General features: G+C 46.8%; 1 protein-coding gene and 1 pseudogene across 1 annotated transcript in view; one reads left to right on the top strand and one right to left on the bottom strand.

The window, feature by feature from the left end:
• GNA12 (G protein subunit alpha 12) overlaps positions 1-24,670 on the top strand; it is a 115,139-nt gene that overhangs the window by 5,783 nt on the left and 84,686 nt on the right. The gene's annotated exons all lie outside the window — the stretch shown is intronic.
• LOC126951493 (prefoldin subunit 4-like) lies at positions 2,582-2,980 on the bottom strand (annotated as a pseudogene).

Below are 24,670 nucleotides of genomic sequence, written 5' to 3'. Positions count from 1 at the left end.
TATTTTAATATGGCCACTTCTGTTTTTATTAATGCTTTCATCATATATATTTTTCCATTCCTTTAATACCCTTGTTGTTTTGAATTGAGTTTCATGTAGACAGCATATTGTTGCATCGTATTTTTTAATCCACTCTTTACATTTAGGGTAAAGTCATTATTATGACTGTTACTATCTTAGAGACAGGGTCTTAATGCTGTTGCCTAGGCTGAAGTGCAGTGGCATGATCGTGGCTCACTGTAGCCTTGACCTCCTGGACTCAAGCCATCCTCCCACCTCAGCCTCCCCAGTAGCTGGGACTACAGATGTGCACCACCACACCCAGCTAATTTTTATCTATTTTTATGTTTTGTAGAGACAGGGCTCCACTATGTTACTCAGGCCGCTCTTGAATTACTAGCCTCAAAGCCATCCTCCTGCCTCAGCCACGGTGCTGAGATTACAGGCATGAGCTATCCTGCTTGGCTGATATGTTTTTTTTTTTTAAGTATAATGCTTTGTATTATTTTCTTGGTAGTTGCCTTAGGTTTACAGTATACATATGTAAATTATCCTAGTCTCCTGGCCCCAGTGTTTCACAGCTTTCAGTGTAGGAAATTCTGCTTGGGTCCATTTACCCCCCCCCCCCCCCCCACTTCACTATAAATGTCTTAGCACTTCTTAACAGACTTTGAATGCCACATCAGGTGGTTTACTTCAGTCATCAACTGTGATTTGAAAAACTCTTCAGGAGTAGGCTATTTATACCATCTTTTTCCTCCCTTTTACTGAATAAAATTGTCCCTCTTTTTACCTACTCTGATGGTCTTCTTTCTGAAGCTCTAAGCCTTCTTCTGTTGTCATTTCCTTTCTGTTTAGAGAACTTCCTTTAGCCATTCTTTAACAATCAGTTTGCTTGCAACAGACTCTCTGAGCTTTCCTTTGTCCAAGAATGTCTGTATTTCCTCTTCATCCTTGAAGGATACCTTCACGTTGTTCCAGAAGAGAAATCTGCTGTCGTTTGAATTGGTCTTCCTCTCTGAGTGAAGGCATTGCTCCTGTCTGGCTGCTTGGAAGAGTTTTGTTTTTAGTTTTCAGAAGTTTCGTTATGATTTGTCTTGGCACAGGCTTCATCCCGTTTATTATAGTTGGGGCTTGTTTGGCTTCTTGAATCTGTACATTTATGTCTCTTGCCAAATTTGAGAAGTTTTCAGCCATTATTTCTTGAATGACTATTTCAGTCCTTCTCTCCTCTCCTTCTGGGACTCCGACGTAGGGCTGTTAGCACTTCTGTTACTGACCTCTGGGTCCCTGAGACCCTGTGGCCTTGTTGAATGAGGTTGTAACATCAGCTCCCCTCTGGGCCCTGCTGATTCCAGGGAATGGGAGGGGGTAGCAAAGCGACAACGAGTGGAGCCTCCCACCCTCCTATCCTCCCTTTCTGCCTCGTGGTGGGGGTGCACTTCCCCCCTGGGCCCTGCTGACCCCACCCTGGTGATGGAATTTGGAGCACCTCCTGCTGCTTCCAGGCAGAGAATGGAAGGTGAGATCCCTGCTTGGCCCTGCCAGCACTATTTGGCATGCCACTTGGAGCATGTCACCTGGTTCCTTGGGGTAGAAGATCAGTTTCCCCCTCAATTCCCCTGAAACCTTAGTGGGTGGTATATGTGATTTCTCTGCTGATGTTTTCTCTTGTATTTATTTTTGTTGTTAAGACGGAGTTTCGCTCTTGTTGCCCAGGCTAGAGTGCAGTGGCGCAATCTTGGTTCACTGCAACCTCTGCCATCCAGGTTCAAGCGATTCTTCTGATTCAGCCTCCCGAGTAGCTGGGATTACAGGCACGCGCCACCACGCCCAGCTAATTTTTGTATTTTTAGTAGAGACGGGGTTTTACCATGTTGTCCAGGAGTCTCAAACTCCTGACCTCAGGAGATCCACCCACCTTGGCCTCCAAAGTGCTGGGATTACAGGCGTGGACCACTGCGCCTGGCCTTCTCTTGTTATTTGGAATAGGGCGGGCATTGCAAAGGTCTGCTACTATAAGAGCGTCCTTTTCCGGGTCCTTTGGCCAAGAACAGGCTCTTCTTGGAGTTCTTTTTCTCTGTACCTTTCGGCTGTTCCAGCTTGGAGGCTTCTGCAGCACCCATCCTGGCTAGGTAGGAGGCAGTAAGGACAGCCAGAGGACTCCCTGCCTTGCCGTTCCTCAAGTCCTGAGGTTGCTAGGTAGCCTGCCGCCTTCTTTCTACCTTCTTTCTGCGCTTGCTGGTTGTGTTCCATTCAGAGCTTTCTTGTTAGCCCTAAGAGGGCGGACCTGGGAGGAGCAGAGCTGTTACTTCGTGGAAGTCTCCATCATCCTGGTCTTTTTACTCAGTGTTGAGCTTTTCCATCTTGATCACAGTTGTGCCTGAATTTGCACATAGGATTTCTGTTAGATAGTGCGAGGACTTCATTACCTCACTCTGTCCTCTGCAGTTCGTTATTTGAATCTACTAGTTGCTTTGATTTTTTTGTAAAGATTGCCTGTAAGACTCTCTAGTTTATTCTTTTTTGTTAAACAGTATTCAAGTTTATTAAACAAATTTTTTAAAGTATTATAAAATGTTTAACTTTCATCAGCTTCAAGGTTTATGTTGCTCCCAAATTTTTGCATACAACTGAACTGTCAAATCTGCTGACACCCACTGAATTGCTTCGACTTTGGATTCTAAGGCATCAGTTGCTTGCACATTTTTATTTGCTGCTTCTAACATTTCCTGTGTTTCTTTTTGAGAATGGCTAATGAAGACATCACCAATTCGATAAGGCATCATTAAGCAGTCAGCATCTGCAAGCATGGTACTGTCACAAGCATCTTCTACGTTTTGGAGTTTTTTCTGTTTTACTTCTATTTCTTCTTCAGCTCTGTGATTCTACTTGTATTCTGTGCAAATTTGTTTACCTTTTGTTGCTCTTTGAAAGTAACATAGACATCTTCTTCAGCCAGCTTCGTGGTGGCCACCATCTCAGGACTGGAGTACAGCATGAGGCAATGGCCCACTTTTCCCCCAAGTGCTCTCTTGCTCCCTGTTGGCCCAGAATTCCCCGGCAAATACAACCCTGTCTCCACATTCCCTCCCCTTGGACTTATGGCCAATGATCCCTAAAAGCTGGGATGCAGGGAGGAAATGTCACCCGGCAGGACTTGGTACATGCCCGTTAAAGGGACCAGCAACCCCCGTGGGCTGACATCAACGGGGGTGTGGCGAACAGCCTTGTTTATTCTTTTTATTTTTCTAATTCTGCAGATGATATCCCCTCACTTCCTGACTGGACTATCCTTAAAGTTTGTGTATTTGGTGTTTCTGAAGTTGTGTAGTAATGCCTCTGGCGGTGTGTGCCTCAGGCTGATGGAAGGCATCAGGCCAGCTTAGATTTATCTCACAGTGGTTCCATTCCCTGATGTATGTGTGGTGCATTAAATTCCAAGAGTGTTTTAATGACTAAATTTCACATCCAGTTAGAAGTGGATAAAATGTTAGCTGTCTGAAGGTTCCTTGTTACATAGACTGGAAGTCCTAACCATCCACATAATTGCATTGGTGTAGCCTTTAGCAACCCCAAGGTGGACTTGCTTATATGCAAATGTGTAGTCACACATCGCAATGTAAAGACTGAGATCCCGTCTGAGAAATGCATCGTTAGGTGAGGTTCTTACGCAAAACATCCTAAAGTGGAGTCACACAAACCTAGATAATATAGCTGACCTTACACCTAGGCCTGTTGCTCCCAGACCGCAAACCTGTACAGCATGTTACTGAACTGTGGGCCATTGTAGCACAATGGCAAGCATTTATGTATCTCAACATAGAAAACGTGCCGTAAAAATCTGGTGTTATAATTTTATGGGACCACCATCGTATATGCAGTTTATCATTTAGCAGAACATCATTACGCGGTGCGTGACTGTTTGGCTGGTTTTAGAAACTTTTTGAAGAAGTGGATGATTAGAATGGGTGGTCTCTTGTTGCCACTGAAACAAAAAGATCAAGTTCAACAAAATCTCCAAGGCGTTGTGCTAGGCGCTGGTGCAGAAGCAGTAGTCAGTGCATCTTGCCCAGCCCCTACTCTCCACTCGCACTCTCAAGCTGGGGAGACGGTGGCACAAGTAACTTTCACATACGGCGTGAATGGATACCACGTTAAATGCCGCTGGAGAAGTAGAGAGGTGTTGCAGGAGGACAGCAGGGAAGATTAATTCTGGCTGAGGTATCTACAAAAGCCTTGTCGAATTGTGATTTGAGCTGGCCTTTGAAGGTTCCGTAGGATTTCAGCAAGTGGAGAAGAATACACAAATGAGAACCATCTTAATGCCTCTACATTTATCTATCAGCTAAGACAGAAAATTCAAATAGGTAGAGATGCGAAAGACTCAGGAGCTAGCTGGAACTTTCTAGTCCCAAGGAGTGGTCGTAATGTGGCTTGCTTTGGACTGCAGTCACAGCGCTCTGGCTGAAAGCTGTGGGCCTTCTCCCTACAAAATTCATTTGTCTACATAGAGTTTCAGGAAGGTGTTTGGACGTCCTAAATCCCAAGAGTGGGCCTACTAGTGGCCCATGGACTGCAGATTAACCGCGTTCATTGTAGAATATCAAAGATTATGTAAAAATTTTGGAATTTTTTTTTTTTTTTTAATATAAAGGATTGTTTGCTGTATCACATGTACTTTTTGCCAAGACGTATGGAACTTTGAAGAAGCCTCCTCTGCTGTTCTGGCCTTTAAGAGTCTCTGTTGCGGGAGTTCAGAAGCACCTCTGTGGGCTTGATGCTGCAGCGGGTTTGCGTGACGGCGGAAGCATACATTTGCTTCTGGGATCTGGAATCACAGTTGGGTTTTTATTGCCTTGTTGGCAAATTGCATTTAACAGGTTTACCTTATGCTTTGACATATGGGGTTGGTCCTTTTGTGATACCAAAAAAAAAAAAAAAAAAGCAAAAACATCTTTTTCCATCAGCTAAATAAATCCAGAGAGACTCCTCTGGCCATTTTTGGGGATTCAGAACACATGAGTGATGGCCTTGTCCCCCAGCTTAAAGCTTACCTGTTGATTATCTTAACGAAATCAATTAGGGGGAGCAGGGTTTGACCTTCAGTCATCTGTCATATGAGGTTTGGAATCTGGCTGTGCTTGATATGAGATAGTGTTCTGTTGACAGCTTATAATTATTGTCTGTTCTTACTCAGTTGAGAGTGGGTTCATGGATCGTATCGGTTTTAAATGGAACTGAAGATTTAAACTTCGGGCTTATCTAGAGATGTAATTATAGGGTGATGTTCAAACCAAAGAAGCTGATGTGGTGTAATGGACCTAGGGCTTAACTTGCATCACATGAAGGGCAGTGCCATCCCCTAATGACAGGCCGGCTCATTTCGTGCTGTAACTATTATGGTTTGTCTGTACTTAAAGAAATGGAGGCTTCAAGTGGGCTGGACAGAGCAGCTGCTCAGGACCACCGGATTGCCTTTTAATCCTAAAAGCCGAGTATGAATATTAGTTGCTGACCGCGTAATGGGTTAGGCTTTCTCTCGGGGAGGATAAATGCTCAGGTGTGTCCAGGTTTTGCAGAATGGAAAACATGACTTGTATCCTGTGTTAGCATATCCGTGAGAGAAGCCCACGCTTCTGGTTGATTCTGTTGCATTTGGAACGTCTGCTTTGGAAGTGCGACATCCAGAGGACAGAGAAGCAGAGTGTGGGAGCTCTTGCAAGAAGCTGGAAAGGTGCTGGAGGGCAGCACATCCAGCTGCCCTGGACGGCAAGAGGAGGAAAACTTCCCTGACCCCCGCTTTCTTAAGCAGAGGCCAAGCAGACGGCACCTCTCTCTGAACGTCAGCATCTATTTTACTGTCTAGTCTGAAGTCCACAGCACCAGCTTTGTCACATGGCCTGTTACATGAGACCACAGCAGCAGAGAACAGCCCTTGTGGGTATTTGATTACTAGCGCGCCAGGCTCCAGTAATCAAATAGCTACTGAACCTGAGCTGAGCAGAAACTAAGCCTGAGGAGCACTGAGACCAAAGAATCTGTGTTAATTCTCTCGCCACCATAGTGGAGGTTCCAGTGATGGTGCGTGGCATGGACTCCTCGCAGTCCTCCAGTGCCTGTTTGGGGCAGTCAGTGGAGGTTCCCTGGTCTCACCTGGGAAAGGCCAGGCTAGATGCTGGGGCCACGGGAGAGCCTGCTCTGTTGTTCAGAGCTAGGCTTTGTGCTGTGTGTACGGTAGTGAGTGGAAGAGATACAGTCCTGGCCTCATGGAGCTGATTCCTAGTTTGCTTCTCTGGGGACAGGAACCACAACGGGAAGACAGGGCATGAGCTGTAACATCACTGGGAAAGTCACTTGGAGGACAGGGGAGCCCTTGTCTAGTGGAAGAGGCCATTCAACTGTCCATGAGATGGATGAAGACATCCACCCGCACTGGTCTAACCATGTCCCAGGGCCAAAATCAGGCATTCGGGCTGCGGAGGGATTTGTAACAAAACAGTTCCGTGCTCAGTCAAGGTGAGATACTGGCAGTCACTGACAACTCCATGGGATGCAAATTGCATTCATTTTCAAGGTAAAATTTTGCATATGTTTGTAGACAAGATACACAGTATTCCAAGCAAAACCCTTGTGATAAGGAAGGGAGTCATTACTTAGTCTCACCTGCCTTCTGGTTTCCATTACAGTGAAGAGGGAATAGCTGGTTCAGATGTTTGCTTGTATAATACTAACAGGACTTTTAATCCGTGTTTTCTACTCATACTCAGTCTTATATCTACAATTCTTGGCGCACATGAGGTGACTAATAACTATATTTTTGTGACCACTTTTTTTTTTTTTTAAAGAAAATCTGTAATTTTAGTTACGGTGGGGAGAGGAACTGGTTTTCCCTAAGGTTCTGATGACTTGATTAGATAGATATGGATCGAAAACTCTGTTAAAAGTGTGGAGTGATGTAGCCCAGAAGGTGAAACTCCCTGGGAGATGAGCTGGTCAGAATTGAGAAATAGAGAACTAGTCATTTACCTTCTTATCAGTACTTATTTGGTATGACTGTAACACAATGAGATTGTTTTTAAACATACCAGGACTGCCGGGACGCACTAGTTAAAGCAGATGTCTCATGAAAAGTAATCATCTTGGGACACCGAGTCAACAAATGCCAATGAAGTGTGTGTTTCTGTGCTAGGTACTGCAAGAAGCTGAGGAGATGAGAAGACAGCCTGGAAAGAGTGATACCTTGATACCTTCTCTGTGCATTGGGAGCTTTTGTTTTTTGGATTTTTTTTGAGACGGGGTCTTGCTCTGTCACCTGGGCCGGAGTGCAGTGGTGCAATCACAGCTCACTGCAGCTTCGACCTCCGGGGCTCGAGTGATCTTCTGACCTCAGCCTCCTGGGTAGCTAGGACATAGGTGCACACCGCCACAGCCCGCCTGGCAGGGAGCTTGTGTTTTTGAAGCACCTTATCTATTATGTCTTTGATCCTCCGAGTAAGCCTGTAAGGTCAGGTTGGGGTTTACTCTGACCGGAGGGATTCTCACTTTCCTAGCCTCATGTTTCCTTGTCCAGAGATGTCAGCTACCGTGATTCTCTTGCTTCTCCTGCCATCCCTTGTCCCCCTTTGCTCGGGGAAGGAGTGACTTGCTTGACAGGTGGGTTTTGGGGAAGGCAGTAAGCAGGCGGGGCTCAGGCCCTGTAGATTCCCACCAGCTTGGGAGCCGCCCTGCTCAAAGGGGGCATGCCTTTCTCCTGCCAGAGCTGTAGGGTCACCTCCCCTGCGTTTGTCCCACTGTGGCAGTGGTCAGGAGCCTACTTGGCTGCAAACCCAAAACCAAACTCTTTAGTCAGAAGGCCAGTATTTTCATCTCCATCCATCTGACTCCTGTTTTGATTTCCAAATGGATTCTAGACTGGGAGCAGAGGAAGAAATATTGAGATTCGTATGAGCATGAACACAGCACCCGAGGCAAAAAGAAGATTCTAGGGTGTGTAGTGCATTTCTTAGCCCCAGCCCCTAAAAGTAGTATTGAGGCAAGAAAGAGCTGTTGCAACCTTAACCATTTTGATACCTTCCCATGTAGAGAGAAACAGACCCCAAGTCGGGGATAGAAGCTGGGGAAAAGTTCGAGGAGAATACTCGAAAGGGCCCTTGGTAGAGGCAGGAAGTGTGGAGGCAGCCAGAGCTCTGTGTTGACTACAGCTCAAGGCAGGAGTCCACTGGAGGCCGGGACACTTACTAGCTAGCAGGAGAAAATCCACTAGCCCCAGACAAGTTCCCAGCTTTCATCATCTCCCTTTCCTCAGACGGGGACTGAAAGCAGCGTCCATCTGTCAAACTCTAGCTCTGATCCGAGAAGACAAACCAGGTAGAAATAGAATCAGGAAAAACTGACCTGGAGCACGTCTGAGAACAGGCTGATGGAGGGCTACCACAGGGACGCTGGTAAGGGACGACATGGCAGCTCCAAAACACTGTGTCCCAAAAGAAAAGAGGGCGAGAGGAGAAATAGCACGCCAAAGTCAGATGAAAAACAGGGTAAGAAGAGAAACTATGAAAGAGAAGTAGCCTGTCCAAGAGTGCTGTATGTTTTATTAGAATAATGAGCATATAGATAATATAAAACAAGAGCTCCAGGATATGAGAAAGCATTAACATGAGACGCAAAGGGAAATGGCAGAGGTAATGAGATAAATTGAAAACTCACATAGCATCGTCATAGATCTCATAAGTACATCGGAGACGGGAAGGAACTGAATGGTAATGGACAGTGATGCCAGGGGATGTGTCTGGTTCCTACCCACTGTCAGCGCCCCCCGTGGCTGTAGAGTCAGGAGTCAAGACACTGGACTCCTTCAGGCATTTGCCCAAAAAACATGTACCTAAACCTCCATGTTCAAAGACGCCTCAGTGTTTCTTCTCTCTCCCCGCAGAAGGAAATAAAAGTGGAGGATTTCCCAATTCTGGGCTTTCTCCTCCTCCTGTGTCCCTGATTTTAAACTCCTTGGGGCAGGGACCTGTTTGTCAGGGCCAACGGCTGCAAAAGACCTTTTGTACGAATAGCTGGTCTCTGCTGTCACGGGGGTGAGCCCTTTGTACTTCATACAGTGAGCAGATCAGTTTCTTTTTTTTTTTTTTGTGTGACAGGGTCTGGCTCTGTCACCCAGGCTGGAGTGCAGTGACGTGATCTTGGCTCACTGCAGCCTCCACTTCCTGGGCCCAAGCCATCCTGTCACCTCAGCCTCCCAAGTAGCTGGGACCACAGGCAGACACCACCACACCTGGCTCACTTTTTAAAAAATTTTGTAGAGAAAAATTAAGATTTTTGTAGATTTTGCCATGTTGCCTAGGCTGGTCTCAAACTCCTGAGCTCAAGCAACCCACCCAGCTTGGCCTCCCAAAATGCTAGGATTACATGCTGGGATTACAGGCATGAGCCACCGTGCCTGGCCAAGCATGCCATTTTCATGTGGGCATGTCCACTAAAGAAGACTCCGTTGGAGTAGAGGGAAGTGTATTTCTTTGGCCACCTGCTAACCTGAAGTCCCCAGAGCTGGAATAGCTGTTTGTTTTCCTTTTCCTGGTGTTTAATGTAGTGCCCTAAGGTAATAGAAGTTAGGAGACCTGGGGGCAGCCACCCGCAGCAGGCTTGGTGGACAACACTTCGGTCTTCCCCAGCTGTGTCCCTGGTACCATATAACAATCCCGGCTGGATGCGGAGGCTCATGCCTGTAATCCCAGCAGTTTGGAAGGCCGAGGCAGGAGGATCGCTTGAGCGCAGCAGTTCAAGATTACAGTAAGCTATGATGGTGCTGCTGCACTCCAGCCTGGGCGACAGAGTGAGACCCTGTCTCTAAAAAACTAAATATACTTTCTACAGCAAACATTAGTTTAGAAACTGCATTGCTGATAGTGATTTTCTAGTACAAATCCTTAGGAATATAATTTAGCTGTCCAGTAGTGATTATTTAAAGCCTTTTCTCCCTGTATTCCTCTGCAGTTTTCAGGAGGTTTTCATTTTGAATTGTAGGTGTTTTAATTTCTGGTTTGAATCTTGCTTTAAAGTTTTTGTAATCTTGAATATTTTTAGAATGTGTAAATATCAGCCGAGGAGACCACAGCATCTTCAGCGTTTTCTTTTTTAATAGGAAACGTGTCTTGTGTCTTAATTCTTGGTAACTTTAGAAAAAGAGCCACCAACTTGCCTGAGTTCTTTCCTGTTATCTGGAGCAAATTAGAACTCTTCTGGTAAAGAAAGATGCCCTTTTCTAGTCTTTCATTAATTTAAAAAAACCAAAACATTGAAATGAAATATTGGGGGTAGGCAGAATGTTTCAAATGTAGGTGTTTTCGAAGTAGGTTAAAAGACTTCAATCTTGATTTGAGTTTTCTAAAAAAAATTTGCCCAATGTTTTTATAGTTAATTAGCGATATCTCACGTGGATGTTTATTTTCTTTGGTATGTTTTTATAATTAGGTGATAGTTTCCTTCATTATACCTCCTTTTTCTGAGTGGTTCTGACATTGGTCCTGCCATCTGCCCTATTCTAAGTCACGTCCTGGTGTCACTGCAATCAGGAGTCCTGTTTTGTCCTCTGCACCGCGGACGGGCCACCCAGCCCCACTGTCCTCCACCTGGTTATGCAGAAGCCCCTGTGGTTCCCTCCCAGTCGGTTTGGTGGTTATTCCCTCAGTTTAGGTGCCTTCAGTCCGGCCCACAGTGTTTGAATTCCCACGCAACATCACAGACTTCACCTGACCAGCTGAAGTTTCATTAATACAGTCTCTTTGTTTTCGCTCTGTTTTTTTAAATAATCGAGGTAGGCCGGGCGCGGTGGCTCAAGCCTGTAATCCCAGCACTTTGGGAGGCCAAGATGGGTGGATCACGAGGTCAGGAGATCGAGACCATCCTGGCTAACACGGTGAAACCCCGTCTCTACTAAAAAAAAAAAAATACAAAAAACTAGCCGGGCGAGGTGGCGGGCGCCTGTAGTCCCAGCTACTTGGGAGGCTGAGGCAGGAGAATGACGTGAACCCGGAAGGTGGAGCTTGCAGTGGGCTGAGATCCGGCCACTGCACTCCAGCCTGGGCGACAGAGCCAGACTCCGTCTCAAAAATAAATAAATAAATAAATAAATAAATAAATAAATAATCGAGGTAAAATTCACATAGCATACAATTACCTCGAAGCGTACATTCAGTAGCATTTAGTACATTCACTGTGTTATTCACCTACCACCTCTATCAAGTTCCAAAACGTTCTCATCGCCCCCAAAGGAGATCTGGATGCGTTAGCAGTGACTCCCCATTCCCTCCTCCTCCCAGCCCCGGCAGCCACTCATCTGTTTTCTGTCTCCATGAATGTACCTATTCTGAATATTTCATATAAATGGAATCCTATAATATGTGACCTTTTGTGTCTGGCTTCTTTCACTTTTTTAAAATGAATATACTTTATCACTTAAAGTTTACAGAAAAACGGAGCAGAAAATACAGATTTCCCACACTCCCTGCCTCCCCCACACCGGCTTTCCCCTGTGAGTAACATCTTGCATTAGTGTGGAAAGGTTGCGAAAGTTGTGAGTGAATATGAACATATGATTAACTGAAGTCCATAGCTGGCGTTAGGGTTCACTCATTGTGTCGTATCGTTCTATGGGTTTTCACAAATATCTCTGCCATTATGGTATCATTCAAAATAATTTCACTGCCCTAAAAATCCCCCTTGTTCTACCTGTTCGTCCCTCCATCCCTGTCTCCCCTCAACCCCTGGCAGCCACTGAGCGTTCACTGTCTCCATCGTTTTTCCTTTTCCAGAATGTTCTATAGTTGGAATCGGGAATGTGTAGCCTTCACATTGGCTTCTTTCACTTAGCAGTACATATTTAAGTTTTCTGTGTCTTTCCGTGGCATGCGAGTTTCTTTCTTTTCATTATGGGGTTGTGTACCTTCGTGTGGATGTACCACACTTTGTTTATCCATTTACCTGCTGACATTTTGGTGACTTCTAAGTTTTGGCAATTATGAATAAAGCTGTGGTAAACACCTGTGTGCAGGCTTTTGTGTAGACATAAGTTTTCAACTCATTCGAAGTGCAGTTAATTGCTGGATCGTATGGTACAAGTATGTTTTCTGTTTTGTTTTTCGTTTTTTGTGACGGAGTCTCTGTCACCCAGGCTGGAGTACAATGGTGCGACCTTGGCTCACTGCAACCTCCGCCTCCCAGGTTCAAGTGATTCTCCTGTCTCAGGCTCCCAAGTAGCTGGGATTACAGGCATCCACCACTAAGCCTAGCTAATTTTTTGTATTTTTAGTGGAGACGAGGTTTCAGCATGTTGGCCTGGCTGGTTTCAAACTCCTGATCTCAGGTGATCCATCCACCTGGGCCTCCCAAAGTGCTAGGATTACAGGTGTGAGCCACCGCCCGCCGCCCGAGTGTGTTTAGTTTTGTGAGAAACTGCCCAGCTGTCTTCTGGAGTTTGCATTCCCAGAGCAGGGAATGAGAGTTCCTGTTGCTCCACTTCCTGGCTACCATGTGGCATTGTCTGTTTTGGATTTTAGCCGCTCTAAGAGGTGAGGAATGGCATCTCAGTGTTGTAATTAGCAGTGCCCTAATGATACATGGTGTGGAACGTCTTTGTATGTGCTGATTGTCCCCTGGGTGGTGGGAATGCTGGGATGAACGTTGGAATGAACGTACTCTAAAGATTTGTTCTTTTCAGCTGCCGCAATTGCTTTGTGACTGCGGTCCCACCACAGCCGTTTCCCTGGCTTCTCTGCCCTAAGTCCTTCTTCCTTCAGTGTCCTGGATGCAAGCGCCAGCACATGCTTTCTCAGGCATTTTTCGTAAGGCTGCTTTCCTGTTTACAAAATTATAGTGGCCCCCAGCCTCCCATCAGCTCAATACCTTCTCAGCCAGAAATGACCACAGTAGCTGTATACTGGCACAAACGCGCTTCTCCTCCTCTCTGAGATAGCTCCCTTTTCTCCAGCACGTCCTTCCCTAGTTTACACCTTCCTCATGGAGTCCTCATATGACGTCAAATGAAAACACACCCCTTTCGCGAAAAGAGGAAAGTGTCTTCATATGCCACTGGGCCGCACACGCTGGGATACTTCTGTCCGCCCCTTTGCGCCCTCTCTCCCGCTTCTGCCCGCCCTCTGCTCTCAGGCTGACCTGTATAGATTGGAGCAGCGAGTGTTGTGCTTTCTGGCTTCTGGTTGGCCGGTGGGAAGTCCTGGCAAGAGCTCAGAGGGAGGGAGGGAAGAGAGTGAGGTTCAGTATTTCTTCTCCCCGCCACCCCCCAGGATTCCTTCTGTCTTGTTTCTCGGGCTTCCCCCACTCCTTTGTGATTAGTTCCTAACTTGAGTGTGCTACTTGTTTCCTGTTGGGTGCCTGGATTTAGGATGTAAATTGTCGTAACCTCTCTTCTGGTGGCAATCTGATGCTTAGAGATGGTCATGGGGTCGCGGGTACTACCCAGGGTGAGATCTAGGAGGAGGCAAGCCAGGCATCTGTGCACCCACAGGTACAGACCTCACCCTTATGGGGCCTGAGGCAGAGGGGCCTCCTCACTTGTCCTTCATCAGAAAGTGGTTCCTGGACTTCCTGTGCCTGTCGTCACCTGGGCATCCTGTTCAAATATGGATTCTATTGGGCAAGCCTGGGAGGTCTGGAAGCTCCTAAGTGGTGGCCGTGCTGCCACCGGTCCTCAGCCATACTTCGAGCACCAGGGATTTTTATTGCGGTTTGGTTTGCATTGTTAAAATCCTGGAACGACCTAATCGCCACCTGTGGGGCCTGATTGATTGAACTGTGATGTGTGGTGGGCACTGCACAGTTTTTAGTAAGTCGTTGAATCAACTGATATTTTCGAGCACCTTCTCTATGTCATGTGCCTGGGATACATCATTGGAAACAAATCCTTGCTATGTAGAGCTTACATTCTAGTGTGGGAAACAGACGATCCACAGGGTAAACAGGCACGTCTTAGGAAGTGTTAGAAGGCAACAAGTGCTGGGGGCAGGAGAAAGCAGGGCGAGAGCGTGTCCATGTCGGGTGGCAGGGAGCCGCCTGCAGAGGTGGTGGGGAGAGCACCCCAAGTGCAAAGGCCTCCGCAGACCCAGAGGAGCCAGTGTGATGGCCATGCAGTGAGGGAGGAGACCCCGGACGGGCAGAGGCTGGTGCAGACCCCGTGGGTCTTGCAGGTCACTGGGAAGACGCGGGCCTTAACTCTGTGTGTGGATCTTTGTCCCTGAGGATTTCTGCAGAGGAGTGGCAGGATCGGACTTGAACATTCACAGGGTCGCTCTGGCCACCCTCACTGAGGGAGACCAGGGGGACGTGGGGGCAGTGAGAGGCTGTCATAGTGATCTGGGACCAGCGTGTTAGGAGCGGAGATGCTGGGAAGCGGTCAGATCCTAGAAATGTGAAAGCGCTGATGTTGAAAATACCATTTTTGAGACAGGCAGACATGGATGTGATCTGTTGAACTGGAAAAGGAGTGAACTATCTTTTAGGAACCATGTTTTGAATGTGAACACAAAAAGATGATGGTGGTGGCATATGGTTATGACACTAACATGAGCATTTCTCTCTAATTAAAGGGGATTTATTTGTATTACCCTTATCTCTTTTCTAGAATGCACATTATTTTTATAGGAAAAAGAGTCTTAGAAAAGACTTTGCTTCTTTCTCTATGTAATTTTACTGCATGTTCTTTATGAAGATTACTCATTTGCATTGGGTTTTATAGATATTAATAGGTAGTTTGTGCTTTATTATGTCTACAACATGCTTTTTTAATTTTTAATTTTTTTTTTAAATTTGCCTAGTCAACTAGAATGCAAGATCCTTTGACGTTGAGGATTGCATTTTTATTTTTCCTGTATTCCAGCTTGTAACACTTTCTAAGTGCTTATTGAACGAATTATTCTAATTCTTTTAAGCAACAACTGGCCTCTTCCAGAACAGTTTTATTTTTCTAAATCTGCAGAGGGTTATTATTAGCATGCTTGAAAGACCGAAGCATGATTGTCTAATTCTTTTTTTTTTTTTTTTTTTTTTTTTTTTGAGACGGAGTCTCTCGCTCTGTAGCCCAGGCTGGAGTGCAGTGGCCGGATCTCAGCTCACTGCAAGCTCCGCCTCCCGGGTTCACGCCATTCTCCGGCCTCAGCCTCCCGAGTAGCTGGGACTACAGGCGCCCGCCACCTCGCCCGGCTATTTTTTTTTTGTATTTCTTAGGTAGAGACGGGGTTTCACCGTGTTAGCCAGGATGGTCTCGATCTCCTGACCTCGTGATCCGCCCATCTCGGCCTCCCAAAGTGCTGGGATTACAGGCTTGAGCCACCGCGCCCGGCCGTCTAATTCTTGAAGATTCTAATTTTTTCTTCCTTATGCCCTCTGTTCCTGTTACCTTCCCCAAGCACTCTTCTGCATGCCATCAAAGTTGTGAATGGGGGCTGCAGTAGAAGTTGGAGTGTCAGAACACACTTTTGCCCTTACTGCTATCAGTCTTCAGTCAGATAAGTAGCCTTTTTATATAAATAGTTCCCTCTTGTCTCTGTGGAGCTGGGGAAAGCGGGGGTGCCTCGGGTTTGTGTGTACGCTGGATGAAGCAGACAGGGTGTGGGGCCGGCTCTGGACTACACCAGGAAGCCTGGAAAAGGCACTCCAACAAAGCCTGCCATAGATGATGCCTCGGACCCCACGTTTTTAGTTACAAATAATGTACAAATAGTTACTGAGAATTAAAGTTACTTTCTTCAAGGCCATCAGAGTGGTTGGTAACTGTAACGTCCCTGAAAGACTCAGCGTCTTTAATCTCTTAAACCACGTTGAATTCCAGTAATGGGAGGCCAGGGAATGGGCAGAGGACTGATTGTGAATCTAGGGAGCACCTTTTTATCACTTTTAGGAGTGGGCTAAGCAGACTGAGGGGGTTGAGTGTTTATCTCGTTCAACTCCTTTGCAAGTCATTGTCTTTAAATCTTCCTTTTCTTTCTGAAACAGAGTCTCACTCTGTTGTCCAGGCTGAAGTGCAGTGGGGCAATCATAACTCACCGCAGCCTTTACTTTCTGGGCTCAGGTGATCCTCTCAGTCCAGCCTCCTGTGTATCTGGGACCCCAGGCACGCACCACCATGCCTGGCTAATATTTCTGTAGAACGAGGACTCACTGTGTTGCCCAGCCTGGTCTCAAACTCCTGGGCTCAAGCAGTCCTCCCACCCTGGGCTTGCAGTCCTTTTTCTTTTTATTGATGGATTGAGGCAGGTCTCACACTCTTGGGCTCAAGCAGTCCTCCCACCTTGGCCTCCCAAAGTGCTGGGATTACAGGCGAGAGCCACCGCGGTTGGCCCTTCAATCTTTATCAGGGTTTGAGAAGGGGACTTCCGTAAGATATGTCTTAGATAGGGGAGGTAAGAGTGTGCCAGGTCTCAGGCCCATGTAACTCAGAACTACCACTCCTGGTTACTGGACAGTCTCTACAGATGCTAGTTCCAGTAGGTAGACCTCTGAATTCTGAAGAAATTGCCCCAGTGAAACCTGAGACACAAAACAACCATTCCAATTGTCCATAGAAGCTTCAGAATTTGTAGGTTTAGGTAAAAAAAGAGAATGGGGAGGCTAAGCACATTCTAACATTTTTTAGTTTGGTTTGTTAGGAAATGTTGGTGTTAATCTGAGTCACCCTTGTTGATGTGTATGTCACATTTTACATAGTTCTAGTCATCACATCGTGGAATGTCAGCCTGGGCGGGCGTGCGAGGGCCTGGTCCGATTCCCCCGTGTCCCTAGGGCCTGGCACCATGGCAGCACATAGTAGGCATTTGAGTATTTGTTGGATGCATAAATTCTTGTAATAAATACAGGAAAAAGGTCTTAGGGAACTTGAAAACCAAATTTTAATACTGATCTTGTAAACAAAGTATTGTTCATGTTTTAGTAACATGAAGGTCAGGATTCCACTGAGCAGGAATATAGTGTAACCTCGTGTTTCCTGGCAACTAGCCCTTTGCTGCTAGACTTGCCACAGGAAGGGAAAGAGCTTACCTAGCGTTGTTCATCACTGTCTTACTAAGGTGGAGGAAAACGAGGGGCAGGGAGCTGAGAAAATAGAATAACTGCAGGAGTTTCCTTTGTCCATAGGGCACACTGTTTGAGGGGAATTGTTTTGCTGGGGGCTACCCAGTGAGTGAGTTTGGAGTTGCAAGCCTCGTTTCCTTATATAGAGCCATTGATACAATCGGGGAGTTTCCTGAGTAGATGATTAAAGCAGTTCTGTATTCATTCTTCTCTGTAAGTGCCAACACCTGGCCATGATTTCTCTGGGGTCAGCTGGACACTGACATCCATTTTCTCACACTTATTTACGAGGGAAGGGAACCCTGGTTGGTGAATTCATTCTCGTGGTCTTTCTGCTCGGGTCAGCAGCAAGACAGTCCCTTGCCACGGAGGCATCGTGTCCCCACTGTTAGAGGCGGGGAGCCGCCCTCAGGGTACAGCGGGAGTGACTGGAATGACTCTGTGTCTCAGCCTGTCTTGCGGAACATCTGTAATCTAAGCGTCATCACAAAAATTCTTAAGCCGAGAATAAGCAGAACATTAACCAGAGAATAATTGATTGGCATCTTTCACCTAGACAACATTTTTGTAAAATGGGAGTGATTCCTGTGGAGTTTTGTCTGTGTTGATGAAAACATGGATGCAGGCTGGGTGTGGTGGCTCACGCCTGTAACCCCGGCACTTTGGGCGTCCAAGGCAGGAGGTTTCTTGAAGCCAGCAGTTCAAGACCAGCCTGAGCAACATAGTGAGATCCCATCGCTACTAAAAATTAAAAAAAAAAAAAATTAGCTGGACATGGCGGTGCATGCCTGTAATCCCAGCTACATGGGAGGCCGAGGCAAGAGGATGGCTTGAGTCCAGGAGCTTGAGGCTGCAGAGAGCTATGATTGCACCACTGCATTCCAGCCTGGGTGACAGAGTGAGATCCTGTCTCTAAAGTAAAAAGTTTTAAAAGACACGGTTGGAGTTTCCTCTTTGGAAGATTACAGAGCAGAGGCCGGGGTGATCAGTGAGCCAGGAGCTGGTGACTGGCCGGTGGGGCAGGTCTGGACAACAAGCAGCTGCCACACTGTGTGTTGCTTCCATGCTCTGTGTTTTACAGCGCCAGGGACTTTCTTTTTCAACTTTTTAACTTTTTAAATTTTATTTTTGATTTTTTTTGTAGCAATAGGGTTTTGCACATCTCCTGGGCTAGTTTCAAGCGATCCTCTCACCTCAGCCTCCCAAAGTGCTGAGATTACAGACATGAGCCACCATGCCTGGCCTCAGCTTAAAAAAAAAAAAAAAAAAAAAAAAAAAAAAAAAAAAAAAAAACTTTATTGAGCTATAACTCACGTATCATACCATGCACTCATTTAAAGCCTACAATTCAATGGGCTTCAGTCTATTTACAGAGCTGTGCAACCATCACCACAGTCAATTTTACAATATTTTCATCCCCCCAGAAAGAAACCCTGTAGCCACTGCACATTTTCCTCTGGTCTCCTGCCCCAGCCCCAGGTGGCCAGCAGCCCACTGTCGACGTGGTGGATTTCTCTCCACGCCATTGATTTGCCTTTTCGGAACATTTTATGTAAATGGAATCATATGGTTTGTTGTCTTCTGTGATAGAATTCTTAGCATCGTTTCTTCAAAGTTCATCCGTGCTGTAGCGTGGCATCGTCATCCCTCTAAGCGGCCGAATAGCATTCCCTTTCGCTCCGCCCCGTTTTGTTTTTCCGTGCCACGGTCAGTGGCATCTCGGTTCTTTCCATCTTTTGTGTGTTATGAATGATGTTGCTGTAAACATCCATGTGCGGGTTTTTTGTGAACATGTTTTCTCTTGGGTATATCCCTAGGAGTGGAATTGCTGGGTCAAATGGTTACTCTATGTTTAACATGTTGATGAGCTACCCAAGTGTTTTCTGAATTGGCCACACCATTTCTGTTCCCAGCAGTGGCATCTTTGGGGTCTAACAGCGCTCGTGTCGATCTGTCCTTTGGATTCCAGCCATCCTGTTTTGGGTTTGCCTTTCCTTGATGGTGAATGAGGCATAGCATCTTTTCATGTGCTTATGGGGCATTTGCATATCTTCTTTGGAGATTTGGCTGTACAGATCCTTTGCCCATTTTTGTCTTTTAGGCAGACTAGGGAATTTCTTAGGGGGACTGCTTTTGGTTATTGTGTTTCTCACTTACAAACTCACCTCTCAGTAATGAGTCACATACACTTCTGTTTTGGTTTTCTGTTGCCGCTGTAACAAGTTACCACAGGCTTAGGGACTTAAAACATTTGTTAGCTCCTGGTTGCTTGGGTCAGAGGTCTGGGCACAGCATGGCTCAGTTGGTTGCCCTAAGTGACATGAGACTGACAGGAAGGTTCCAGCCGGACTGTGTTCCTTTTTGAGGCTCTGGGAATGCATCAGCATCCAAGGTCATTCAGGTTGTGGCAGGAGTTCAGGTCCTTGCGGCTGTAGGACTGAGGTCCGGTTTCCTTTCTGACCTCCCTCCAGTCTTGCTTGCAGCCCCTGCATCTCAGAACCGGCAGCTAGCAGCTCACAACGAACCTGCCAGCCTTTTCCACCTTCCGTGTCTGCTTGTAAGGACTGGTGACTCCGTCAGGCTCGCAGAGTAATCCAGAATAATCGCCCTGTTTTAAGCTCAGCTGGTTGGTAGCCTTAATTACCTCTGCCAAGGCCTTTCACCTAGATTTCCGATTGATGAATACCCCAGGCCATCTTTAGAATTCTGCCCATGTCACAGGCTCGTGGCCTGCCTTACAGCCTTCCAGTCACAGGGGACCACGAAAGGGTTGTGAGGCTGGTCAGAGAGAACAAGTGGAGACAGCCAGCAAAACCTATGGGAGAGGCCAGTTCCCTTGTTTGTTTGTCCTTTGCTTTTTTTTTTTTTTTTTTTTTTTTTCCCGAGATAGAGTCTTAACTCTGTCACCCACGCTAGAGTGTAGTGGCGCGATCTCGGCTGACTGCAACCTCCACCTCCTGGGTTCAGGCAATTCTCACACGTCAGCCACTTGAGGAGCTGGGACTACAGGGGTATGCCACCATGTCCAAATATTTTTTGTGTGTTTATAAGAGTCGGGGTTTCACCACGTTGCCCAGGCTGGTCTCGAACTCCTGACCTCAGGCAATTCGTGTGCCTTGGCCTCCCAAAGTGCTGGGATTACAGGCATGAGCCACCGCACAACCTCTTGTTCTTTATTATAAGTTGTGTTTTCTTTATTACAAGTTGTAGTTTGTCTAGCCTCTAATCAGTGGTTCTCAGTTGGGGAGACTGTGCTCCCCAGGGGGACATTTGGCAGGGTCTGCAGACGTGTTTGGTTGTGACACTGATGGGCGCTGCTGGCATCTGATGGGTGGAGGTGCTGCTGACCGTCCTGCAGTGCGTGAGGCGCTCCAAAACAGAGTTCCCCAGCCCCAGAGGTCAGTACTGATGTGGCAATGAAACTTCGTTCTATGTCAAATGGTCAGTTTTTTAATGGCAGAATTACATTATTATGTAAATAATTGATGTTCTTCATGATAACTCCCCCCAGAACCTACAAAACCCTGACATGCCTGTTAGATAGCTGTGTAGAGAGTCATTCGTGTTCAGTGAATTATTTTTAATACGTTATAGTGAACTCAAGTCCCATCTGAAACAGTAAGAGCAATCTTACAGTGTTCTAGTACTTTTTCTTCTTTTTTTGTTTAGTTTCCTAACTATGAAAGCAGGTGTTCTAGTACATTTAGAACTAATAATTCATGTGTAGTGTACTTATGGAGACTTAAAAATAAAACTAAAAGAAGGGAGGGAGGTAAAGGAGAAAAAAGGAGGGAAGGAAGGAGGAGATGATAATTTACAAAGAATTCCTTATTCACAATTAATAGGTGACAACGTTTGTCATAACTTACTTTAGATAGTTCTTCTATATTCCATTCTCCTCCCCAGTCCTAATACTGGAACCAAACTGCTCGGACTGGGATCCTGACTTCACCCTCCTCTGGCTCAGTGACCTTGGATCAGCTGCTTTCATTCATTTGTTCCACAAACATCTGAGCGCCAGGTGCTGTTTTCAGCATTGGGAATAACAGCAGTGGCCAAAACAGACAGAGTCCTTGTTGTCTGCGTAATGGGCAGGTTAGGGACCAATAATGAGTAAGTGAAGAAATATATAATGTCTCCGCAGAGACAGTCAAGAGGCTGGTGTGGGCAGAGCAGGGTGAGTGAGGGTGAGAGAGCAGGTGGACATGGGGTGGCGGAGGTGGGGGAAGATATATAGTCTTGTAGGCTGTTTAAGGATTCTCATTTAAATTGGAGTATGGGCCTTGTGTGGTGGCTCATGCCTGTAATCCCAGCACTTTGGGAGGCTGAAGCGGGCAGATCACCTGAAGTCAGGAGTTCGAGACCAGCCTGGCCAATGTGGTGAAACCCCGTCTCCACTAAAAATACAAAAAATTAGCTGGGCGTGTTGGCACGTGCCTGTAATTTCAGGTACCAGGAGGCTGAGGCAGGAGAATCACTTGAGCCTGGGAGGTGGAGGTTTCAGTGAACTGAGGTCACGCCATTGCTCTGTAGCCTGGACAGTAGGGCGAGAATCCATCTCAAACATAAATAAATAAATAAAGTGGAGTATGATGAGAAACCATTGAAAGGTTTAAGTAGAGAAGTGAACTGACCCAACTGTGTCTTTAAAAGGGCCACTGTGTGCTAAGTGGGGAGTGTAGACCTCCTCCGGGGGTAGGAGGTGGAGATGGGCGAGAATAAGAGCAGGGGCATCAGCTAAGAGCGGCAGAGACCTAGACTGACTCGGTGGGGGCAGAGGAGGCAGCAGGAAGTCACTGGAGTGTATTGTACATTCTTGATCATTTCTCTAGCCTGAATTTTCTCATCTGTGAAATGGAGATGGTAATCATGGCTATCTCCTGGCCGCTCTAAGAATCGTATGAGTTAATGTGTGCTAAACTTGTGCGTGGATAGAGTAGGTGTTCAGTGAATGTTAGCTTCAATATCATTCTTACTGTCACTGCTACTACTGTCCTTCCCACCGAGGAAACCCTGGCGTGAGGTGGATATTTATTTGATGCGTGTTCTGTACATGTTTTGAGTCCATAATCAATATCTATTTTACTTGTTTTTAAGAATTTATAGAAATTGCATTATTTTGAATATGTCATTAAAAAAATGGATTTGCTAGGCTGGGAGCGGTGGCTCACACCTGTAATCCCAGCACTTTGGGAGGCTGAGATGGGTGGATCACCGGAGATCAGGAGTTCAAGAGCAGCCTGGCCAGCATGGTGAAACCCATCTCTACTATAAAATACAAAAATTAGCTGGGCCTAGTGGCAGGCACCTGTAATCCCAGCTACCCGGGAGGCTGAGGCAGGAGAATCGCTTGAACTAGGGAGGTGGAGGTTGCAGTGAGCCGAGACCGTACCACTGCACTCCAGCCTGGGCGACAAGATCACGACTATCTCTCAAAAAAAAAAAAAAAAAAAAAAGAAAAAATGGAGCTGTCCATGTGGGTGCATGAAGATCTAGTTTCCTTCTTTTCATCATCACATCACTTACCGTAATTGCTGATCTGTTCCCTGAGAATGCATATTCAGGTAGTTTACCATTTTCCCTGCGACCAGCAGTGCTGCACTGTGTGTCCGTGTCCACACCTCTGTGTGCGGCGGCCAGGGTCCCTCCGGGATGTGTACTTAGACGCAGAGTTGCTGGGTCAGTTCCACGCAGGCCCAGCTTTGCCAGGGGCTGTCAACCGTTGCTTCCCATGGAAAGTCTCAGCAAGGCTGTTAAATGAACTCAAAAACTATCTGCCTTATTTTCAGATGAATGAAAAATTCACTGTTTGTGTAGATGAAGAAGAGCAGAGGAGTGACGGGAAATGTCTCTGGGATTGGACGTCATCAGGTGTGCTGAGACACAGACGGGACTGTCGTGACGAAGGAGCATGTGCTCACAGATTTGTAGAAACAGGCACAGCACACGGGGAGCACCAGGCTTGGGGGAGCACCAGGCTCAGTCAGGAGGCAGAGAGGGGGACCTGAGGGCAAGAGCCTGGACTGTGGTTTCTGAAAAGAAATGGGCAAGGCGGCGACCGCGGTGTAGGATTGGCTGGTTTGAATAATTTCCCCAGGCTCTGTGCTATCGGGGTGGTCCCTGGTTGTTTAGTGCTCGGCCCTGGGGTGGTTGGCAGAGGCATATGGCTGCCTGCAGCGTGGAGCCCGGCCCCCAATACAGCCCTGTGCTCCAACCTGCATTGAGTCATCTCTCCCACACGCGCCAGCCTCCCTCATGTTTTCTTTAGTGTTTGAAAAATGCGAAGCTCAGGCCCTTCGCGCATGAGATTCCTTCTTCCAGGAAAGCTGCTCCTGCCCCTGCTGCCCAGCCAACCCCTCCTTAAGGTCAGTGTAAAGGCCTCCTCCTGAGCCGCCTTCCCCAACAGCCCTCACTTAAGCAGCCCCCTCGACTGTTTGTCCGCTGACTGGCTTCCTCCTTGAGAGCATAGTCACAGTGCCGGCTGCAGGCACCTCGCCGATGTCCCTGTCCACTTGCTTTATGTATTGCTGCTTCTCCAGTGAGCGTGGAAGCCTCACGCAGGCATGGCCGTGCCTGTCTGGTTCTCTGTTATGACCTTGGAGCCTGCCACAGTGACGGGCGCTTGGTGGCTTTGACAGGGGACTGGATTGGGTGGAAGGGGCGAGATTAGACCTGGATACAGTGATGTCCTTGTCAGCCACGCTGAGTGCAAAGCGCCTACTGTATTGTAGGCACTAGAAGTGAAACAGAATGTGTCCCAGGCCGTGCCTAGCAAGGATGCTTGGTAGTCGTTTGAGTGCTATGGAGGGGAGCGGTGCACACCTGGTGCTGTCGGGAGCACAGGAAGGGTGCTTGGGAGAAGTGCGGGGCAGGTCAGGGAACCGTTTCTAGGATGTGTGTTGGACAAGCTGATAAACTTCTGTGAAAGGCTGTTATATACAAGGAGTTCACATCTGGAGGGTGACTGGCCCAGCCTTTTAGAGCTCCTTTCAGGTCTGAGATTCTATGCCACGAAAAAACAAATCAAGCAGGAAAAAGAAAAAAGGAATTTTTGGGTGGGGGTTGCGGCTTTAAATAGTATGGTCCAGTAAGGCCGCACTGAGAAGGCCTTCCGAGTAAAGACTTGATGGATGCAAAAGAAATGTCCTCAGATTCTTGGTTTGTGTCTGATTTTATTTGTGAGCTTGGAGAAGCTTGAGAAGGGCTTTATTCCGACGTCGTTAATTGTCTTTAATTCAGGTTATAGGAATTGTTAAATGTTGACTTGCAGGATTCAGGAAGCATACCAGATGAAAACTGAAAGCGCTGCTGTTTTGAGCACATACTCATTGCACACCCTGGGTCCAGGGTGAGTCTTACTCAGTTCAGCTCCTCGGCCACCGATCTCCCTGATCTCAGTCAAGATTCTCCAAAGAAGCACAGCCAACAGGATCCATAGATGTATAAAAGGAGATTTACAATGGGGAATTTCACTCAAGCGATTCTGGAGGCTGAGAAGTCCTACGATCTGTGAGGCAAGCCAGAGACCAGGGAAGCCCGAGGCGGGACTCAAACTCAGCTCAGGTCCGGAGGCCTGAGAACC

The sequence above is a fragment of the Macaca thibetana genome, chromosome 3, assembly GCF_024542745.1.
Source record: "Macaca thibetana thibetana isolate TM-01 chromosome 3, ASM2454274v1, whole genome shotgun sequence".
Classification (NCBI taxonomy): Eukaryota; Metazoa; Chordata; class Mammalia; order Primates; family Cercopithecidae; genus Macaca; species Macaca thibetana.
The sequence above is the reverse complement of the archived record's forward strand: the minus strand, read 5'-3'. Positions and strand labels throughout refer to the sequence as shown.